At 40.9% G+C, this 12,102-nt stretch overlaps 1 protein-coding gene across 3 annotated transcripts in view; it reads left to right on the top strand.

Annotated features, from left to right (window-relative positions):
* Positions 1-506: 506 nt before the first annotated feature.
* Positions 507-12,102, top strand: part of dlgap4b (discs, large (Drosophila) homolog-associated protein 4b) — a 104,216-nt gene continuing 92,620 nt past the window's right edge. For all 3 annotated transcript variants that reach the window (XM_034083652.1, XM_034083653.1, XM_034083650.1), the window contains exon 1: positions 507-866. The gene's annotated coding sequence lies outside the window, so the exon portion shown is untranslated. The remainder of the gene's footprint in view (positions 867-12,102) is intronic.

The raw sequence follows: 12,102 nt of genomic DNA, 5'->3' as shown, positions 1-12,102 counted from the left end.
ATGTCAGTGTTGACAAGAATGAGGGAATAACCCTGATGATGTCACCAGGGTGTTCACAGCTTGAGCAGAATACTCTGTGTGACAAACTGAGGTTTGGGTGTGGGGTCTGAAAGATGAGGTATATAGTTTACCTGATAGGAGGGTCTTAAAAGATAACGATGGTATTGTGGCACGTAAAGCATTGTGGGTAATGTAGGATCTAGTGTTTTCAGACCTGACTCACCTGCATACATTTTGATTATCCTTTTTTCATGTCTGTTTCTTGTAAATCTCTCATTTTTATCTAAGAGCAACACTCACCGTTCTTAACCATCTTTATGCAGACCATGATGATGACCATTTACATTAAATCGTCTCCATACAAGTGGAAGTGAATACCTAAATACACTGATGCCTCTCTCTCTCACACCCTCTCTCGCTCGCTCGCTCTCTCTCTCTCTCTCTCTCTCTCTCTCTCTGGAGTTTGTTGGTTGCAGCAGTGTCTCAGTATCTGCTCTCCTGACACACGGAGGCAGTTCTCTTCTCTGTCTGTTCTGTCTTTAGTATCTTAACGGTGAGGTGAATGTAAATCTCGGTATGGAGGACCGCGGCTCTAGTTTCCCCCCCGGTCGGAGACACGCAAACTCACCGGCGGACAATTAAGACGTTAAAGGGCACATACCGGCCGGTTGTCAACGGAAAACGCCGCTGCTGTTGTTTTATCACAGTGAGGCTCACTAATGTTTACTTCTTCTTCTTCTTCCTCCTCTTCTTTTTATATCTACGCGTCTTCGAAAACAGATGCCCTGCTCGATTAGTTACGGACAAACGCGGATAAATCCGCCAAGCCGTCTTCCCCAATTGTCAAGAGGAGCTCTCACCCGAAGGTAAAACGGCTCCAAAACTGTTGAATTGATGCTCGATGTTTGTGTATTTCAGCCCACGTTTCGCCCACTGCATAGACGTGTGTTCACTTATTTAGTGACATATCTTTGAGGAGTGAACATTTCGTCCAAATTGGATGACTCATGCTGAATCCAAATGTTGTTTTGGAGTCAGTAGGCTATTTAACTGCGCCTTTGCGGGTTTAAAAGACATGCAGGCTGTTTCTTGAACATTTGGCCGGATGTCGATGTTGCAGGTGTGTTAAACAAAACAACAGTGGGCGATCTGTCTGTGTGATGTTGTCATGTGTGACTGAAATGATTCAGCTCCTCCTCCGCGGTTTTCTCAGCAATGTTTCACGGTAAGATAAATGCGTACTGGAGGTTTGGAGTCTTGGCTGGTATGGACATTTTGACATGTCAGATTGGGTCAATAAGATGTTTATCATAGACCAAAGGGTTGCATGCATTGTGCCACAAAAACAAAAATCACTTCCTACATTATGACTATGGAATAGAAGAGTGTGTTTCTCACAATATTTGTTGCAATACAATACGAAGCAGCCTGTCCTCCAAGAAAAATTCAGAGCCTACACTCCACCAATGTCAGGTGGCCCAAATGAAACTAGAGACTTGTATTATCTCCAATGGTTACTGTTGAACATAAAGAGGCATGTTTTTATTGGTTCAAAACACTCGGATACCCTTGAGATGAGTGAATCAAGTAGCTTTTTCTCTACTCTGACAAGAGAATTGTGACAAACAATATCTGTGTTTTATGGGCGATGAAAGACATTGCATTTAGTAGAATGCCAGTTTCTGCAAATAATGAAATATTTGGGTGTCTTTCAAAGGACAAACAATTATAAGAAGGCCACCATGTTCCCACTGGTGCATCCTAACATGAGACCTACTTCTAGAGATGATGATTTAGCTCAGGATCCCACTCCACTATTCACAAGGTCAGTGAATCCACAAACTCATATGAATCCACTCAGCAGTCACTCACTTCCCCACAGCAGGGATGAGCAGGGCCAGCTCAAACATATTGAGTATAGAGATACCAAAAAAGAAGATATTGATAAAAAAACTGGCAAGCAGAATAAGATAGATCCTGCTGTCACTCTGTCACTTTGAAGGAGGCGACACCTTTCATTGATCCAGCAGTGCTCATCCAGGGATACTAATCAAGTTAAATCAATAGTATTTTTCCCCCAACAGTTTCATTAAATTAACTCTACTGTAGATGACATAAGACGAGCTGTAATCACTTGATGTAGTACAACAGGCGTGGATCTGTTAGTATGTTGCGGTGTCTTTCATTCCATCAAATTAATGGATTTGGGTCCAGCTACCCTTTTAGCGCAGCCTTTTGAGTGACCTGAAAAGCAGCCTAACTGCTGTGTTCGTGGCCTCAATTTGCTTCAGCTGCAAAAAAATGACAGTAAAAAAAAAGCAGGCCACGCTAACTCATAGCCATTTATGTCCATCTTCCCGCTCGCTCTCTCATCCACTTTCACACACTCTACCTCTCTCTTCCTGCTGCGAGTATGCACTCACTCAAACTGTGTCTCATCGCATCTCATCATTCTCAGCGGCACTCTGCCCTCTCTGCTTGTCTCTGTCACACACGCACACAAAAAAGAGGCGCACCAGCTAACAGCCACGTTGGACATCATGTGATCAAATCTGTGGAGTTTGCACTTCTCTCTTCTGTGCATCATCTCTGTGTCACACTTAGGGTGTCTGTGTTTATTTTTCTTGGTTCATTGTTGACATTCTGCACTTCATCTTGACTTGTTGTTGTGTCCAGTATATTATGACCCCTCTTTGACCTGAGAACGAGGTTATCTGTTTGTTTTGGTATATGTTACCAACATATGTGTGTCATGTGACATATTATGGACAGAAAGAAAGAGCACCAGAATGAAACTCCCCAACCCCAGAGGGATACCGAGGGCAGGTCATTATTATTTTCTCTAATGCGCAGTGGCTTCATTTTAGAAGGATGCTATATTGCAGAGGGCCATTTATAATGTATAAAGCAGTCCTGTATTAAATATCTGCAGAGTCGGAGGTGTGTATTCCACCGCTCAGTCAGAGGGCTTGATTACATCATATTGCCTCAATGAAGGAATGAAGGCATGATGAGGATTTGGGGATAAATGTTTCGCTCTTGTGTTTCTGCAGATAAAACGTCGCTATGTTGAGTTTTGAGTGTGTGGGTGCAGTCATTATTCATGTTTTAGTGGATGCTTTAATGTTACTGCAGCAAATATGGGTTAGAATGTTGGCTTCTTATAGAAAAAGGTTTAAGACAAAAAGTTGGTGTCACCGTTGCTGAAATCCAAGGATGAAAACATAAAAGGAAGCGTGGGATCAGGTATCAGCAGACTGAATCTGCAGAAACAGATAAAGTAGCAGAGGTCTATATTTAAACGGCCTCACAAGAGAGATAAGATGTCTTCATTCCCCACAGTTGGAAACGGTGTATGCTGAAGAAACCAAATCTTTCATATCGCTGTGTCCTTTTTCTTGTTCTTTATAAAGCTTTAAAATAGATCACAGCCTCGCATCTATTTGAGATATTGGTACAGGTTGTTTTTTGGATGAAGAGCATTCGGTTTTCATTTGAGAGCTAAAAAAGACATCCCATTTGTTTCTTTACTCTCCGTGGCAGCCAGGTAACCAGCAATATCAAAACTGAATCATTCTGACATTGAAAAAGTCACCCCCTTGTTGTTCTCCGTTTGCCCACAAGTTATTCACCGTTATATAAAAACAATCCCATGGGATATTCGACAACAAGATAACTGTCGTAATTATAAACTATAGTTGAAGTGCAAAAAAAAAGTAAACTGGATGCAAGCAAAGTACATGTCAGGAATGTGTTCCTTAAACTACAGCCATTGCAGAACTGAATGAAAGAAATGTTAGTCATGCAGATGAAGTCGTGGCACATTTGGCACCCATCTGCTCATTACTCAAAGTAACACTAAGTGTCACAGAATAGTGTGTACCGTTAGAAAATGTGCACGTGTCACTGCTGCAAGTCTCTCTCATCGCTTGCTACTTTTCTCTCACCTGTCAGACTTTCACATTTCAGCTGTCATGAGCACAAACTTGCTGAGTTTATCTAAAACCAAATATTGATGTGCACCCCACCCACTCCCAGCCTTCTACTTTTCAGGCTTGAAATTGCAGGAGTGTATTTTGGGGATAGCTGTCATGCAGTAAGACACTTTTGACATCAATAAAGCCTCCTCTACGAGTCAAAAAATCCTAATTAAACCGTACGTCTCACTTTCCGAAGGTGGCAGGCTTAAGAATGGGTGCCAGTCGATCTTTTCACTTGCCCTGCAGCTAATAGCCATGCGAGCTGGGCTGGACTGGGACACGAGGGTTGGCACAGGTTCAGGCTGGCAAAGGAGTAGCTTTACCACTGAGGCTGTTGTAATTCTGCACACCACATGACATGCTACCATGGTTGGCGTGATGCGCGTTAGCACTGCAAAAAGGGAGGAATTACAACACACTGTGTCGAACTAATAGATTCAGAAAAACTGTGGATTATGAGTAGCATTCACTGGCTGTGCCTTCCCATTGATTACTCCTCCAGTGTTTGTGCCAAGCAAATATGTCAGGGGAAGATAGCATTTAGTTTGATAAGCATAGTGCGGTAATGCTAATCTTTCATGAAAATATAAGTTGATGCAATACTGCATTAGCACCCGGGTCAGACGTGGCAAAAGAAAACACGTTGTACAAAGTGTGCATACTGATTTCTCAAACATTTATCGACCGCCTATTAGAAATGCATTTTATTCACTGAGGAGATTCTTTACTCCCTGGCTCTTCACATAATATATTCTGTAAACTTAAACTCATGTGGTACTCCGATGATTATTCACTCTTTAAAATGTCTACCACTTAAAGTTATGCAAAACACCCACCTGAGTTCAACACATGTTTACCTGGCCCTGGGAGAGATCCAAATGATGCCCAGGTGTTCATACAAATGAAAGCAGGTGTTGTATGCGTTTGCTTTTATGTGAGTGTCTTGATATTGTGATGGACTGAGTTATAGTTGGAGGAAATGTCTAGTGGTCAGTCAGTCCCCAGACTAACCTCCCATTTCTTGGCCGTGTAATGGCTCGATTAAAGCACACACACACACACACACACACACACACACACACACACATTAAGCAAATTGAAAAAGGATTAAGATGTGAATGTCAGGTGGTTACTCTATTGTGTCAGTGCCATCCATGAGATAACTTAAGCGATTAACCGACCGAATACCCAAAAGAATGCAACGTGTTTATAGCGTTGGCATCTGGATTAAAATCCTGTGTGCAACGGCAATTATTTTGTGTTTGTCTGGAAAGTGGTGATCGTCAGGAGACTTTTTGTTTTCAGCTTGTTTAGCTGATAGAATATCCTTTTTTCTTTGAGGGGAATGTAATTGTTACCTAACAGAGTGTGACGCAAAACAGTATCGTTGAGGCCGATGGCGTGTAAAAAGTCGTTATGACAGATCCATGTTAGGTTTATGTTTGTGTTCTCATGAATATGTGTGTGTGTGCCTCTTTGTGTGTCTCGTGAGCCGTGGTTTGTGTCTGATTGTGATGCAGAAGTCCTTTGAAGTGTAAGAAATGTTTTTCTCTCTTGAGTGAAATTATTTCCTGGTCTTGTCAGCCAATGTAGAAGAAAACAAATATATTTTCAAGAATGTCTCTTTCATTTTTTCCACACCCTAATCCTTCCACCTCCCAGCCCACCCAGCCCCTTCATCCCCCCTCCACCGAGCCCCCTTATAACAGGGCTGTTCCACACTCAGGCCCTGCATTAAGATGCAGACCCCTCTCGTCTCTCCTGCTTTTCTCTCTGGCCTTAATCCTTTCCTCCTCAGTTCTATGAATGATAGCCCTCAGCGACTACCACCCCCCCGTGTCTGGCAGGCAAAGGCCCGTAGCTAAACATAATGGTGAGAAAATGGCCGCAGTCAGAAGATGTGTCTTTGTGAGAAGAGGTTAAGCTGTCAGCTGCTCAATCATAACAGTGGGAGTGTAGACCCAGGAACCTGACACACAGAAAGGTCCCTGTCAGGCCCACAGCATATGGAGAAAATGGAGAGCTGAATGGTAGATACAAACCACTTTTTTAGCTTTATCTACAGTAATTCAGATTGTGATACAAATGTGTGAGGTCAGATTTAGTTGATGAATGTGGTTGATTGTCTGTTGTCTTTGAAATGATCGGATCCAGGTCTGTTTCAGATTTGATGAGCGAGTCGAGTTTTTACGTACATACAAGATGTTTGTTCATCTGGGACTTTACGTCAGCTGTGATATGCTTTGTGAGCTTTTGTTTGTGTACCATTTGAATCTAATTAGTGCAAACTTCGGTTTCCTCCGAAGAACATGAGTAACCACTGATTACTTTTTAACTCTAAGATTACTTTAATTTTTAAACTGAGTTTTGTTCTATAGCCTGCTAAATGAAATGTCATTCCACATTTTAAATCTTATATAAAGACTGACAGAAACACTAGCACATAACCCACTGTGTTGTTGTCATGCTTCTCACTCTTTATGCCAAGCTAAGCTAACCTTCTCTTGGCCATACTGTAGCTTCACCCTTTCTTCTTTGAAGCACCACACGCACTTTCGCTGATAACTTTGGCTCCTGCTGCCCCCTCTCCACTCAGTTTCTAACAGCATGAGAGAATTGTTTGTTATTAGTAGTGAGACCACTTCCCAGCTGGACAGAGAATCTCATTGAGATGCAAGACCCCCCACTAGAGAAGCAAGTGGAAAAATAAAATTAGAAGACACACGGACAAGCAGAAAGGAGGCCCACCTCTGTGTTCAATTGACCTTTGTTTACTCTACTCACAAAGCCTCTGTAATCATCTCTCCCTCTCTCTTTAAAACACCCACACACACACACACACACACACACACACACACACACACACACACACACACATACACACGCTGTGTTAAAAGGAATAGATTCACTTAGATTCTGTGTGAATTCTGCATAATAATGGTATCTGGGTTTCCTGTGTAATGCAGGTGGAGAAGTTATCAGCTTGTGACATTTTGTTTCACTTTTTACATTTTATTACAATAGTTTGCTCAAGAATCACAATTTATACATACTCAATTTACACATACGTTAGTCAAGATTAAAGGTGGGGTAGGTAAGTTTCAGAAACCGGCTCGAGTGCACTAAAATTTGAAAGTACACAGCCGAAAAGAATCCTCCCCTTCCTTCAGACTTCCTTACAGAGCACCTCCTCCAACACACATGAACGCGCACATGACGTCAGCAGACTGGTTGAAAGTGGCCGCCTGTTGCTGGCGAGTCATTGAAGTACTGCTGCAATGCACGCCCAATGACGGCACGCCCAATGAGGGCACGAGATACATTTGTGCGTGCACGAGATGGAAGGCTGACAGACAGGGCGGCAAACCAATCGGTTTAGCCCGGATTGGTTGTACTTTGTACAGTACCACGGCTTCCACAGATGACATTTTTGTATGGATTTTTTGTCAAAGCACTTCAGATATTCGTGCTATCGGGATGTTAAGAGCATTCCATGGAATATAACAAAAAGTGTATCTCGAGCCGGTTTCTGAAACGTACCTACCCCACCTTTAACTGGATATGTTTGCAGTATTTGAAAAGGTGGGTGGTAAAACGTTTTGGTTAGTGATACCTTTATCATTTTCCTCCCTCACAGTAACCCATTAACAACCTGCTGTTTTTGTTGTTAAAATAATAAGGCGCTGCATTGTCAGTTTAATGTGATCTGTATATTTAGAGAATCCCTAAAAAGTTACAATAAAAACATGTCTGAGGTGGTTTATGAGATAAAATGTCATGGCAGGGTGTAATGGTTTTTGTTCATGATTTTAAGAATTATAAAAAAGAAATTGATCTTTGCCGATTTCTATCTCTGGTCATCTAAGTTTGGTTTTATTGCCCAACAAATGCAAAGATATTCATAAATTCTTGTGACTTTGGTTTAGAACAGCTAAAGACTTCACTGGTAACAATTAGTAAAACGTTTAAAAAAAAAATGAAAAGCTCAAGCGAAAAATACAATGCGTGCCTCGGTAAGCCAAGATTCATAATTGCAGTGTTACAGCGGGCTGATTTTCTTTCACAAATTGAGTATTAACTGATACGGCATTCAGCACAGGAGGAATAACGCAGCGTGCCACACATGAATGATTTTGGAGAGACGGAAAGAACCAGGCTGCATGTGAATACAGAGAGTTTGCTTTCGCTCACTAATTGCCTGACATGATGCAGACTTTGATTCCACGCTGCTGTTTGCTGTGACAGCAAGACGTCACTAATAGAGGAGACATGAGTCATGACTGTGTCACTTTGTTCAGACCTCTTCGGTTGCATCTGATTAGTTTGTGCAGCCCCTGAGAGTGAAGTATTGTCTCCTCTTTGATTAGATCCAGTGTGCATGTGGAGATGGTCACTTATATTAAGTCCTGTTTCTCGCTTGAGGCCAGGAAAAGGCTAGTCACTGTGACCTTTTTACCTGTGCTGGACTATGGGATCTGGTCTATATGAATGCACCTGCCAATTGCCTGGTCAAGTTAGATGCTGCGTATCACAGTGCACTGAGATTTGTGACAAACTGTAAAGCATTAACCCATCACTGTACCCTGTGTGCAAGGGCTGGTTTTGCTTTCACTAACTGTACGGGGCTCAGTCACTGGTACATTTTTATATACAAAGCCATGTTAGGGAAACTTCCATCTTATATCTGCTCCCTGATGTCACGGGAAATTGTAAGTGGCTACTGCCTGAGATCGCGTGCTGTGGTTTTATTAAATGTTCCAACTGCTAGGACTGTCTTAGGGAAGACAGCTTTTAGATTGCGCAGCTCCTCTGTCTTGGAATAGTCTGCAAACTAAATGGAAACTGAACAATCTGGTGCCACTAAATGTTTTTAAAAGCTCGGTTGGAGGCTACTCAATCGGAAGCTATTGGTACCTGTTTATGTGGATAATTATGTAAATGATGCTGTATGATGTCCTTGTGTTGTTCTGTTGATGCTTTTATGTTTCATGTGGAACTACTTGAGCAGGTCTCCCTTGAAAAAGAGATCAATGATCTCATGGGATTTATCTGTATAAATAAAGGTTTAAAATGAAATGAATATTAATTTGTTAAGTGTTTGTTTGTTTGTACCTAAGACTCTGCACATACAGTATGTCAGGGCGGACGCATGTATGCACACTGCATATTAATTGGTACCGTGTGATTGTTTCAAACGATCTTCATTATACATGGCTTCATCTTTCTTATTTTTCAGTTTTTAAAGCATGCAAACAAACATCAAATTGCTATTTTCACGATATGCAATATCCATGAAATTGCAGACTAGAAATACGTTTCACTTCGAGTTGTTATCTACAGGAGTTACTTATATGGTTTGATTTGTATGATTGCTTAAATTGGAGACAAAAAAGAGTCTTCCCAGTCTTTGCCTTATGGTTTTATTGTTTATTTATTGTGATTATGCTAATTAGTCCATCTGCGATCTTGTTGATGGTTTAGATTTGTTATGAATTCTTCTCTGCATTTGTGAACACTTTGTTATGCCCTGTGTTTGAAATATAAATAAACCTGCCCTGGCTTACGACATGTGTTGTTTTGGAGTAATTACTGGAGTCCTCGGTAGCGCTGACTTGTGGGTGACTCATAAAGGATATCTCAGTGAGTTGGAAAGAAAGAAAACAGGAAAGGAGAAAAGTGGGGATTGTGGACGTAAATAGAGACAGGGCAACTGCCAGGTTCCGATGCCAGAGAGAGTGCTAAAGCTCAGGAGACACAAACATACACATAATGTGGTGTATTAGCTTTAATACATCTATAAATAGTGCCTTTGAACTGTGACTACAAAGAGATCCCCACACAAGTGATGTCAAGCTCTCATCCTCTCACATGTGTTCTCGGTCACTGTCAATCGATGCTTTGTTGGCTTTCTTCTCTTTACAGAGACGGTTCTTTCACTCACTAACCAAACTACCATTTTAAAATGTTTACAGAAGATGTCCCTTTAAACTTGTGTTAAAGTGAAACATTCATAATAGTTAGCTATAACTGTGTGGCAGTGTTTATTATGCATAATTCACAAGTATAAATACGTTTGTGTATGCATCTCTCTATATATCGACGTGTATAAACATGCCTGTCCGCAGGATTTAACTTAAAATGTTGTTATAAAAGAAAGGAAACTTGCAAATGGATAATTTTACTAAATACTAGATAATACTACAATTATTATTTATACCTTGTTACCTCTTTTGCTGATAAATAAATAAAATAAATAAAGATATCTGAATAAGCAAATGACATGTATTCTTATGGAAATGGACCATATGTTTCCTCGATGACGATGTTGTTCAAGGGGAAAGCATGCACTCCTCTCTAACCAGCCTTCAACAGACTATTGGTTTCCATTTTAAAGGGAAACACTATGACATGTTGTAATATTAGGCTTTCTGATGTGACCTAGACATTTTTAATTAGTTGTATTAAGAGAGAGAGATCTAGTGAAGACACCAGCCATAACTTTGCAGTAACCCAGAAGTCATCCAACCATCCATTATCTCAGAGTGTAACCTTAGAGTTGCATCACTCAGTGTTTATCCAGTCACAGAAGATTAACACGGCTGTGTATGCCGGTCAATGATAAGCAGGTCTTGATTGAAAGGCCTCAAGCGACCTTAGTTTATCTTAGTAGAGTGCAACTAATCATATCATCCTTTTTTTTTGCACCGTCACAGTAGTTTAGCACCGGAAAGTTAATTCATGCTAACCTTCCCCGCTCGCTCTCGTCGGGCTGGTCATTGACAACTTGTCTTTTGAGAAGTTGTGAAGGAAAGAATAAGCCCTTTCGGCACTAGAGCACAAGTCCTATTAAACCAGATTGTTACAGCAACGAACGACAGAAGTGAGCAATGAAGATGCATATAATCTAAATACAATATGTTCAGGTTCTTGTCCTGAAGGAATCAACCAATTATTTGATAGAACCCCCTTTTGTCTCAATACGTTAATACATTACACTATTTGTTGTTTTTTCTGTTCTGAGCTGCAGAAGCTAAGGGTGCATACTGTAATTTATGTTTTCATTTAACAATGTAAAACAAACCGAGTAGAAAACGAGACTGATGTTACTGAAATGATGCTTTGTGAAGTAAATATACATTACGTGGGAGTAGGTTGACCAGAGACCAAACAACTACTGGATACATGTCACACTCTGAAGCAGCCAAACCTTACAGTGGATTCTTAAAAATGCATAACTAGTGAACCGATGCCAGAGACAGATCTATGCCAGCTAAAATCCAGCCTGCTGCATTCTGTGCTGTGTCAGGGGAATAAATTAGTCATACAATACCATTCTCCAACATAGTGAGTATTTGAACGCAACTCTCACAAGTCATAACCTAGCGCTATTATGTAAAGTGTATTCTTCATTTCTCCTTGGCATTCAAAAACGTAATCCACTCATCATTTGCATTCAGGACAGCCGTATTATAGTTCATATTGAATACCAATGCCCTTTTGCGAAACATTTGTATTTTACATTGTGAAATGTCATAAAAAAGCAATGATTAAAACAACTGTTGAGAAGCTGTGGCTCTGTAAAAAGAGGTATCGGAAGCCATCGGCAAGATAAATTCAATTGAAAGGGCCTTCTTGTGAAACAATCATTCATAGAGGTTGTCTGCCACTCCAAATCCAATGTCTGAGGCTGCTCATCGGACTGTAACAAAGATCAACGCACAGAAATTAAAGTCTTGACCACAACAAAACCCCAGAAGTATCGACCGCTGCCCCTGAGTCTAATCATCACCATACCGACAGTTCAGATATGAAACTAAAACAGCGTTCAAATACTTAACATTATAACTTTCATAATGGTAGAGTTTATTGCAGGTTGGTTAAATATAACTGCATTCACTTAGCTAAGTGAACCTTATAATTGAGCAAATGAGAGTACATGCCTCTACATTTCAACATTGACATTTTGCCCCTGCTTTTGAGAATCTCATGCTATTAACTGTGCTGTCATGCAATCTGCTGCTCACAGATAAACATCGCATGTGCGGGAGAAGAGAAATGTAACCACCGAGTGCTGCTTGATCTACGCTTTGTGTTTTGTTACAATAATAATGCACTCTGGTAG

The sequence above is a fragment of the Pseudochaenichthys georgianus genome, chromosome 5 (genome assembly GCF_902827115.2).
Source record: "Pseudochaenichthys georgianus chromosome 5, fPseGeo1.2, whole genome shotgun sequence".
Lineage (NCBI taxonomy): Eukaryota > Metazoa > Chordata > Actinopteri > Perciformes > Channichthyidae > Pseudochaenichthys > Pseudochaenichthys georgianus.
The sequence above is the reverse complement of the archived record's forward strand: the minus strand, read 5'-3'. Positions and strand labels throughout refer to the sequence as shown.